Source organism: Poecilia formosa, unplaced genomic scaffold (genome assembly GCF_000485575.1).
Source record: "Poecilia formosa unplaced genomic scaffold, Poecilia_formosa-5.1.2 Scaffold180, whole genome shotgun sequence".
NCBI lineage: Eukaryota > Metazoa > Chordata > Actinopteri > Cyprinodontiformes > Poeciliidae > Poecilia > Poecilia formosa.
This window is the reverse complement of record NW_006800119.1, coordinates 458,400-469,146: the sequence shown is the minus strand read 5'-3', so window position 1 is coordinate 469,146 and position 10,747 is coordinate 458,400.

Here is a 10,747-nt window from a genome sequence, read left to right as displayed (position 1 = left end):
AGAAAATGTTGGCACCTATGAGTATTGTGTATTGACTTGTTTGAACTATACAACATGTTATAATATTATTCCCTCATCAGAAACATACCTAGAGTGATACTTTGATTCTTTCATGCATGCTTGGGACATTGTTTACTCTCCCATGGCAACCATTCAGCTGTGCAAAATGAGGCACCACTCCTCCTCACTTGCAGGTTCAAAGCTTCCGAGCTTCCACATTACAGAGCCGCTGCCACTCCTTCAGACTAGCCAGCAGCAATTAGCAAACACCTGGTGGAACTGCGTATCTGCTGAGCTATAGGAGCTACTTCTCAATGCAACGCAGGTAAAAACGTTGTTAAAGGGTTAATAGAGGAGACATGTTGTGATGACTTCCTGTAGGTGGAGTTTCAGAAAGAGCAGCATTTTTTAAAGAGACAGAGGCCCAATGTCTAGGCGCTAAATTCTAACAACTGAATGTAACATAGTCACTTGATGATGGCAAATGCATAATTCCCTTTAATCAAACTTTTTCTGGGGTTGTCTTTGGTTTTCTAGAGCAAATTTACATAAATAATAATTTTTTTCCCCATATCTCAATGACTTTCCGTCTGCGTTAGAAACAGAGGTGTTTTTGGGACATTTCCCCCCAACATCTCCTCCTCCTCCATTCATCATGTTTTGCCTACGGGAATTTCAGGGTTCCTTGACACGTGTTGAAGAGTTTCGAGGCATCCCTCTGGAGACTGGAGTTATGAGGATTAGAACGGTTTTCCCAGCCATGAGGGAAAAAAAGGTCAAACATAGCGACTCAAACAGGTCGCATATTATCTTCCATTGAGTCTTAAGGTCACAGTCTCATAGCAAGGGGTCAAGGTGAAAGGCTGCCAGCCGGCGACCTCATGAATATGGATGACAGATGCTCCATCTGCTTGGCTCCAGAATGCAAATGGACAAGCTGATTCCGCTGCTTTTTGTTTCTTGTTGCCTTCAGAGGGGCAGACCTTGCAGACCTTAGATGGTATCAGTTCCACTTGTCGGTCGCAGAAGGAAGATTTATGTTAAATCCCGACAGAAACATAGGAGGCCGCTTCACGAAACGCCAAAGCCCATGAGCTCTCCACCCGAGCAAACTGTGGTGATATTCAGACGGCTTTACCGTCACTTCTGGATCGGTTCTACTCTGTTACACAATGTACGTGTTCCTGTGTTTGGTTGGCATAGCGTTGATGAGTACATTTACTAACAGCTCAAGGAAGAAAATCATCCTCTTGAATCTCAATGCTTTCATCTCGCTGGCATAGTTTAGCTCTTTAATCTCCAAAAAGCATAAATACGAAGAAAAAAAAATCCCTGAATTACTTCACATTCTTCATAACCACAAGCTTTAATGTATTGTGGACATATGTGACAGACAAACATAAAGTGGTCCATAAATGTTATGTGGAACGTTTCAATTGTTGATTTTTTGTGTTTTTAATGATGTAAAGCACTTTGAATTGCCTTGTTGTTGAAATGTGTGGGCCAGACCGAGTCTCTGGATGGACAGAGACTCACTGACAAAACATCGACTCACAGGTCAATCCTTTCTAACTTTCAGATTATTTTTTCTTTTTTTTCAAGGAAATGTTGAAATGAAAATTAGGTTTCCTTTTCCTTCCACTTCACCATTAAGCACTACTGGGTGATGTATACAAGAGAAAGGGATGCAGTGTTTTGCTGCTAATTGTCAATGCTACAACTAGATAAGAAGATTCAAATGTATCACATTTCTGAAGTCAGTGAAAAGTTATGATTAAAATAAATAACAATGGAGAGAGAATTAGGTCATTTATGCTAGCTTGACTTTAACAACCTTAACATGTAGATGTGCTGACACGGAGAGAACGGACAAGAAACGTACAAGTCTTTTCTTTTATTTTTTACTGTGACGCACTGCAGTAAATTAGTAATACCTGCATCTCCAAGTTTCATGTTTTTAAATGAAATTGTTCTACAGACAATCTTACTTGCCAAGTAAGAGAATTGTCTTTTTGTCCTCCAGCGTTGTGGGCAGGCACAAAATTTCCAGATGTAAATAATAACATCTGTCTTGTCAATATGATTTTGGGGATTAATTGTTAACAGTGTACAAATTTAGAATCCAGAAAATCTACTTTAGGAACTGCTTTTTAGACTCCTGTTCTCCCAACCCAGAAAAGGAATTAGACCAGAAGATACTTACTTATACTTATCTACCAACCCTGAATAGGAGCATCTAGTTTATTTAATTTGGATTAACATTATTAGCTTTTTCTTCTTTTGCTCTTTCTTTTGGTTTATTTTGTTTGTGTTTCCTTTTAAATCCTGTAAAGCACTTTGTATTGCCTTGTTGCTGAAACTGCTATATACATAAAATTACCTTTACCATTGGCATTTATTATAGAAAAAAACTATAAAATAATGTTAAAGAGTAAAAAGCCATCAGAAGGGGCGGACTGGAATAGTTTGAAAAAGCTGCATAACTTTCTCAGTGAAGACGGCAGGTGAAATGTGAGGCTGCTGCTTGGTTGGAGCTTAAAAGCCCAGAGACTGAAAAGTCAGTCACCAGGGTGTGGAAGCTTAGCAGAGACTCAATCCTCTTTTGCAAATGTCTCTTTTAAAAAAAAAAAAAAGAAAAAGAAAAAGCCCCATTTCACTCTGCAGGTGCGATCGTTGCGTCTGTGTTTTAGATTTTGGTGACACCACAGCAGCAGAGGTTTTCTTTCCATCAAGCGGTGAATGTATAATCCTCTACTTTTCTCGATTAGACAACAGGGGAACAACACAGAACTGAACAATCTTGTTGGTTTTCCCCTAAGATGCAGCACTAGAGCAAATCTTTTTGTTGTTCTTGTGCTGCCAGGTCTTGCAGTGTGGACCTGTTGATAGTAAAGTGACGGGATAATTGTGAATCAACGTGATTTGAATTTATGTTATAACAAAAGTGTGTGCCGGAGGAAAACCATGAAGACTGAAGGCAACAAAACTGAATGCAGAAGATAAATGGTGATGAGTTATAAGCAGAATTTTCACATCCTGAGATCGTCACATTTGGTCCTTCAAGCTGTCGCCCTGGTCACATTTTCCACAAGAGTTTGATGCGTTCACGTGGCTTTAGTTGGTCTGATGAATCCTGTAGTCTGTGATCCCTCAGTGGGTCCAGTTGTTGAGTCTGATATCCAAAGCCTATCAGACATGAAACAGAAACCTACTGAAACTAGTCTTTTCAAAACTACATTCTCAGCTGCTTTCAGATCTTTAGGGCGTCTCAACAGTGAGGGACATAATAAATGAAAGGTCAGTTTTAACAAAGAACAGCAGGTGCAGATGTATCCTAGAAGATTTGCAGCTAGAATGTGTTTCTGCAAAGTGTTGGGGTTCCAAAAAGGTTTAAGATGCTGATGGTTTTCTTTTCACTTCACAGTATCTGTGTTTCCTCTTGCGCAAATCGGCAAAACATGTTTTGTTTTTTTGTTTGTTTTAAAAAACAAACAAACAAAAAAAACGTTTTGCGCTAGGATGAAGTGGGTTTTTGGTTGTATTGAAATTAAGAGTATTTTCAATTTTTACAAGTTACATTTATTGCATCAAACGAGCCATGTGATCAACAACCGGATGTTGCTAGTGGCGAAAAAGATGAAGACAGGAAGTGGTAGGAGGATGACGACCCGGAATGATTTTAATCACGCAAACAAACTTATTCCTGTGTGATTTTAATTGTTTCTTGTTTAATCAAAACACTGCAATTGCGAAAAGTAGCTGCTTTATTATTGACCATATAATTACTCAAGTTGACATTTCCAAAACAAAAATCACATATAACAACACTTTGTAACATACGTTCTGATAAACGTATAAGATAGCTGGACCACGTCTCCTTTTGAGGAGGAATTCATTTCCAGCGGGCCGGATGTTGTGTACCCGTCCTTCCAGCTTCTTCCCCTCTGGTGCTAAAATTACCTCGGCGCTCTCAGGCTGCTGGAGCCTCATTATGAGTCTAAAAGGCGATTCCCCCGCAGTGTGGGTCAGGAAACATATCAGTCCATTCACACATAAGCTTCTCCTCCTGCTTCCTCCCGGCAGGTGCTCGTCGATCACAGGAGGACTTCCCCCTGCAGGACCGAGTACAAAGTGGGTGAAGCGGCGGTGAGGGCACGGGCAGATTATCCGCGAGCTCTCCGTCCGCCTTTGAAGTCGTCTCCCAACTTTCCTTCGTCTTGATTTTTTCTTCACTCCTCCTAAAATCCTCACATCTGAGTTGAACGGTTGACCCCTCTCTCTCTCGAAGCTTGACGTGTGTCTCCACCGAGACCTCGGGATTGGTTGCCAGGCAGATTTGATTAATATTTAAACGGTGTTTTGTGCATGTTGTGGTGCAAATTCACTGCTGTTGGTGGGCTCTCTCTCTCTCTCTCTCTCTCTCTCTCTCTCTCTCTCTCTCTCTCGGGACGACGGGAAGAAACCGCTGGAGACTTTTCTCAGCCGTTGTCACGCCGAGCTGACAAGAGTACAGAGAAACTCACTTTACGGCGCGTTTGCTCGTTCGTTCTCTGAACCCTCACTCGACTTGAAACGGACTCAGAAATGAACCTCCTGGTTATGTTGTACTTTTCTCTCAAATTAATATTTTCTGTGGGGTTTTTAAGTGGGCGGTATGCCTTACAGCTGCAGTAGAACTTATTTAAAAAGAAATACTTTTCACATATTTACGAAAATTATCATTATGTCGTGACAGTATAATAAGGATAATCATGAAAAAAAAAGAAAGGCCTCTTCCTTCTGGCAGTGCAGAAATACACCAGCAGTCGGCAACCACCAATCAGAGCCAGGAGGAGGGTCTTAGCGCTGCCAATCATTCTCGTTCTCACCCCCTGCCCCTTTCTCTCTGTTTCACTACAACCATTCACCATAACATGAATGCTAATGCTAGTTAGCACAGCCACAGATGACGGTGGATCAAAGGTTTTCCTGGAACAGTAAGTTGATTCTCCTCCATTGGAACGTTGAACAGTATACAGGAGGATGATTGACAGCGCTAAGACCCGCCTCCTGATTCTGATTGGTTGTTTTTTGGTCAGTAGCTGTGCTTTTCTACAGACTGCAGTAGCAGCACAGGGAGGATGTAGAGGAGTTCAATCTTTTCACAGATCATCCGTCTCATACTGTCCTGTCACGACATGGTGGCAGTTTTAACAAATATGTAAAAAATAAAAAATAAAAAAAACAACATTTTTTTTATCTTTACTTTAGCTTTAACGCTGTGCTGTGAGTGAAGACAGTGAGAGAAGAAGAAGTGTCTGAGTAATGAAACACCTCTCAAATCTGTTACATGCTGAAAAGCTCAGCTACATGGGGAGAAAAGGAGGAGGGGGGGTAAAAAAAAATGGGACGAAAAAAGAGCAAGTGAGAAACTGAATCTGTGTGAAACTGCCAGATCTGCCTGGTAACAATCTTCAGTTTAGCAACAATCAGCCGAGGAGAAGCTCAGCCGCTCCTGCTGACCTTTTCAATCTGCACTGTCAAAGTGAACGGAAGGTGCTGCCGTCTCTGCAGGCAGAGAGTCGTAAACAGACCGCAAGTCATATATAACACTGGAGTATTTTTATATCTTTTTTTTTTTTTTTAGGAAAATGGAGAGAGGGTAGGTTTTTTTTTCTTTTAAAAATCAATTTCAAACATGCCTGGATGCTTATCATTACAAACACAGAAGACCAGAAATAAGTGTTTAAACAGCTCAGTAAGACATATTGTTCTGAGTTAACAAGGTGTCCAAAAGGTGTGACGTGCTAAAAATAGAAGACACTGGTTTCGTTCTGGCTCTGTTTTTAAATAGGGAAACATTTCCAGCCCCGCCCACATGCTTCTACCTCCACCACACTGGGAACTCTGCCAATTTTAACCAAAGTGCCAAACTTCTGATGAGCGATTGAAATTTCTGAGCCTCTTCAGCGACCGCCTTCCCTCCGGCTGCTCAGACTGCAGGGGTCCGTGGGGGGAAGTTGGGGGCTTCAACGATCAGTATGCTGGACGTTTTGGAGCCTCTACCAACTAAATCTGGAGGATATTTTTAACAAAACACACACAGAAAAAAATATCTCAACAGATTTAGTTTAAAGGTTTGTTAGTCATGGGAGCTGATAGCTTCTCATTGTATGAGATCCAGAGGTTTTGGGTTATGGGTGTGACTCCGCATACTGAGCTAAGAGAGGGCTAGAAAGAATAAACCATAGCAAGGAATATTTGGGTTAAAAAGAGAATAATTTTTAATTTTAGTTATTAACACAATAAATGTAATTACCAAAAAAAAAATATATATATATATAACAAACTAAAAAATATGACCCTCATTCTTTTGAAAAACCATTCTCACTTTTACAGTACTTAAAAATGTGCAGTGGATACAGAAGGAAATATTAGAGAAAATAAATTAGTGTATGATTAAAAAGTAAAAGTGATTTAATACAGAAGGAAATTTTAGGGAAAGCAAACTAATACAAAATAAAAAACTGATTAAAATAGTGAAATAAAATGTAATGGTAAATACAACATATTAAATACAGAATATGAAAAAAAGAGAAACAAATGAAAATGGAACCAATTAATAAAACAATAAGACTGGAAATAACTTGTAATAGTAAATAACAGTGATAATTTTAAATTAATACTGTTAAAGATGATAAACAAATATTAATCCACAGCTATCACAGTGTGATAAGCTGGGAATGTTTTTATTTTATTGCACATCAATTATAATTACTTTGTCTAAACATTTATTTATTTCTGTACTTATTGCCAATTTTTTGGCAGGATCAGTCCTCCATAGGAGAAAGGAGTTCAGCTAGGCCTGGTCAGGTTGTTCTGTAGTTCGATGAGGCTCCTTCTAGTCTCTCACCAACAAACTGGGTCAGCGCTTTTGTTCTGGGTGAGTTTTTGTTTTATTTAAACGCCGTCTGAAGACTCTCTTCCAAACATGTAGCAAAACTCCACTTTGAAATCTCGCTGTCAGTGAGGCGAGTCCCTCACTGCAGATGATTAAAAGGAAAGGAATGCTCTGATTTGCTTGGTCTCCGCTTCAGGTAGGAGGCTGTAGGAAATATTGGGCCCATGCAAATTTAATCAAAGCAGACAGAAACTCTGAAGCGAGCGATGTGCATTTCCAGCGTTTCAGAACATCTTGCAGGCTGCAAGACGGATAACTGGTGGACACAAAAACTGGAAGGAGACACACAAGGCGGAAAGTGTTGAAGCAGCTGATAAAAATGTGTCCTAAATTACACTAACCTCTGCAACACGGTGGGCAAAGAGCGTTAACACCCACAGCTTGATGAAAACAGCTGGATTCAGTTTTACACCTCGTGCAAATTTGGTTGGATGATCCGACCTGCGGTCATTTTCACACCTGACCCAAACTCTGACAGGGGGGAGGGAGAAGTGATGCTAAGACTTACACCAATATCCTTAGCTCTCATCTCTGCAGATTGGGTGCAGAGAGTAAACGTGCTATTAATAAATAACGTAAAGACAGATAAATACGACAAATTATTTGAAGAAAGGAGTGAAGTTTGCGAAAAGAGTGACGAGAAACCAAAAACCTTCTCCTCCTCTTTAAAAAAGGCGACGCCGTCTGAAGCTTAGCGGGCGCAAAGCTTCAGCCTGATGGGAGATGACAGGCGCTGATGAAGCGCAGCATTTACTGCAGGAGTTAACAGAGGCGATCGATGGCTACACTCAATACACCGAAAGGAAAACGAAGCCCGGTTTTATCACCTGGGCTGGTGAACAGAAGGTGAGGACGAGCTGGAAAAGAAGTGTGACATCAAGCTGTTTAACAAGCACAAGAATTTCTTTCATTATTATTATTATTATTATTATTATTATTATTATTATCATGCTGTATTGTTTTATAGGATGCAATACAACTTCCTATGCGTCTCTTAATCTAAGTTGTGTTTGTCCTATAAAAGGAGGACATTATATATTTGGATTTCCATAAGTGAAGCCAAACGGGGTGTGAGAGGAGAAATGAAACGGACACCTGCACAGATATTTATTTGGAAGGCTGCATGGTTCCCACAGAGAAACTAACATATGACTGAGAAGAAACTCTATTTTTATTTTATATTCCCCTCATTAGGTTGTTCAACACCAATAATCCTCCACTAAACCCTGAAAATCCTAAGTTACATACTATGTGTTTAGCAATATTCATTCTATAGTTTATTATTATTACTATCATTTTCTTACCTGCACCAGTAACACTTGCATATCTATATGTACTTATAGACACACTTATAGTTTTTTTTCCTGTGTACTCCAGTAGCCAAGCAACAACATTGCGTTGTCAAATTCGCTGTCGTGTCTTTGAGCAGAAAGTGTAACTAGCGGTGGGACTTGGTTAAAATTTTCAATTGAGTTAATTGCAGGGCTGCAATTAATTAATCAGAATTCTTCACATTTTTATCAGAGACCAAATATTGACAAAAATTAGCAACATTCTCAGTTCAAAAATCTTTTTTGCTGCTAAATTATTTTAATAAATATTTTTTATATTTTATTTAGGTTATTCATCCATTAGATCAGTGCAGTGTGCTTTATATCAGCTCTCGTGTGTTTCAAGAATTTCTTTGAACAAATGTTTTAGAAATGTGGACACTGACGTCGGGGACGTCTGCGCTGCTGCAACACGTTTAGCATCAAGATGCTATTAGGCTTAAATAGCTTCACTGATAGGCTAACTCCCTTTAGCTTAATCTGAACACAACAGCAGCTTCCCATCAAATCATTTTGTTTTTATTTCAAACAAAAATTAACCCCCACCTCTGTCCAAGAGAACAGTTTTGTCGTTGTTTGTGCGTCGGAAATTACAGGTGTACCAGAAACACACGAATACAAAGGTTCCGCTAGTGGGAAAAAAATCTATGAATTGTGCTAACATTTTTAAAAGTTAAAATCTATGTAATTCATTGAATTTGGTTCAATTCCAAAATACTTTATTAGGAGACATTAAATGTTTAAACTCATATTACATAATTTTCCTTAGAGTTGTTGTAGATGCTGTGGGCAGGAAGGCTCTCCAGTAGCTGTCTTTAATACACTCAGTTCTCTCTTTTTTTTTCATAGTATCATTCATATTCTCTTAAAATGATCAAAATACAAAAACTACTGGCAAGGTATGTAAACTTGTGAGCATCACTATAACTTAGGGCGACTCCTGAGAGGCTGAACACAAATTCTCAACAAAAGATTTTTTTTTAAAAGTGTCGAGAAGAAGTAAAGCTTATATGTTATCATAATGCTGTCGCTCACAGTCCATAAGCAGAGAAGTGAGACACTGACAAACTGCTTACAAATATAATTAGTTATTTTAAAGGGGTTATTTATTTTGGGAAATAGCTGTACTCTGTTGTTTTAATTGTGCTGTTAAACAGGACGGCGCGCTGGGAGTTTACTTAAAATAAACTCGTTCTCGATTGCGTGTGCCACTGAGACGTATCTGCCATCCTTTGTAACAATGTGTCTCTTTTATGTGCTTTTAATAGCTCCTGGTAGCAGTTTCATGCCTCAGACACAAAGCGAATAAGTTTCTGGCATTGGCTTTATTCTTGGAAGCAGATAGTGGAATCGTGGTGAGAGCTGGCTGTGCTCACTCCAAAAGTTTCAAGTTTGAATTTAGCTTTTTTTGTTTGTTTTGTTTGTTCGTTTGTTTTACTTGAAAACAGAACTAGCCTAGGAAAGCTGACTAAATGCAGTCGGTGTCCATAAAGTCAGTTAAATTGATGGGAAAATAATGTGGAACTATTACAGTATATAATCTCCTCACAATCCCATCTGTGGCCCATTTTTTATCCTTATGAGGCCCATATTTAAATGTAAGCTTGGGTTTTATATACTGACACTAGAGTACACACTATCTGCTAGGGGTGGGCGATATGGACTTAGAATTTTATCACGATATTTTGTGGTACTATTGTGATAATGATAAATATCACAATAAATAATTTATTACTTTTTTTTTTTAGGTAACTGGCTGTGATTCCATTCCATCGTTCACGGCACCACAAACACGGAAATCATTCCTATTTGAAATGGTTTCGTCAAGCTGCTGCATGTAACTTTTATAAAGCATATTTTATTTGCATATTTTCTAAAACAGCCACCGTATCGTCACAGTATTATATGAGACAGCTAATCTGTGAAAAGGTTGATCTCCTCCACCTCTCCCTGAGCTACAATTGCAGTCTGAAGAAATGTACCGCTCCCGACCAAAAACAACCAATCAGAGCCAGGAGGAGGGTCTTATCGCTGTCAATCAAACTCAAAAACTTGCTGCTAAATGTGCAGAGAAACAACTTATTGTTCCAGAGAAACCACTCATCTGCCGTCATTAGTGACTTATGCTAACTAGCCTTTGCTTTCATAGCAGGCTGTGCTAGCTGTAGCATAGCAGAAAGCAAAGGGGAGGTTGAGCAGCGCCACATGAGATTGTGATTGACAGTGGTAAGACCCACCTCCTGGCTCTGATTCATTTTTAGTTAGCACTGGAGCACAGGAGCTCAAATGTATTCATTTATTTATTTTTGTACAACGATCTGTCTCTTACTATACTGTCATGACACTGAAAGTTTCAACAAATATGAAAAAACAAATTAATTACACACTGCAGCTTTAAAGATCTTAAAGAAGTGTTATTTATACTGCACACAGTAACTGCATTTAATATTTTCTGAAATGACTGATATTTGTTGAC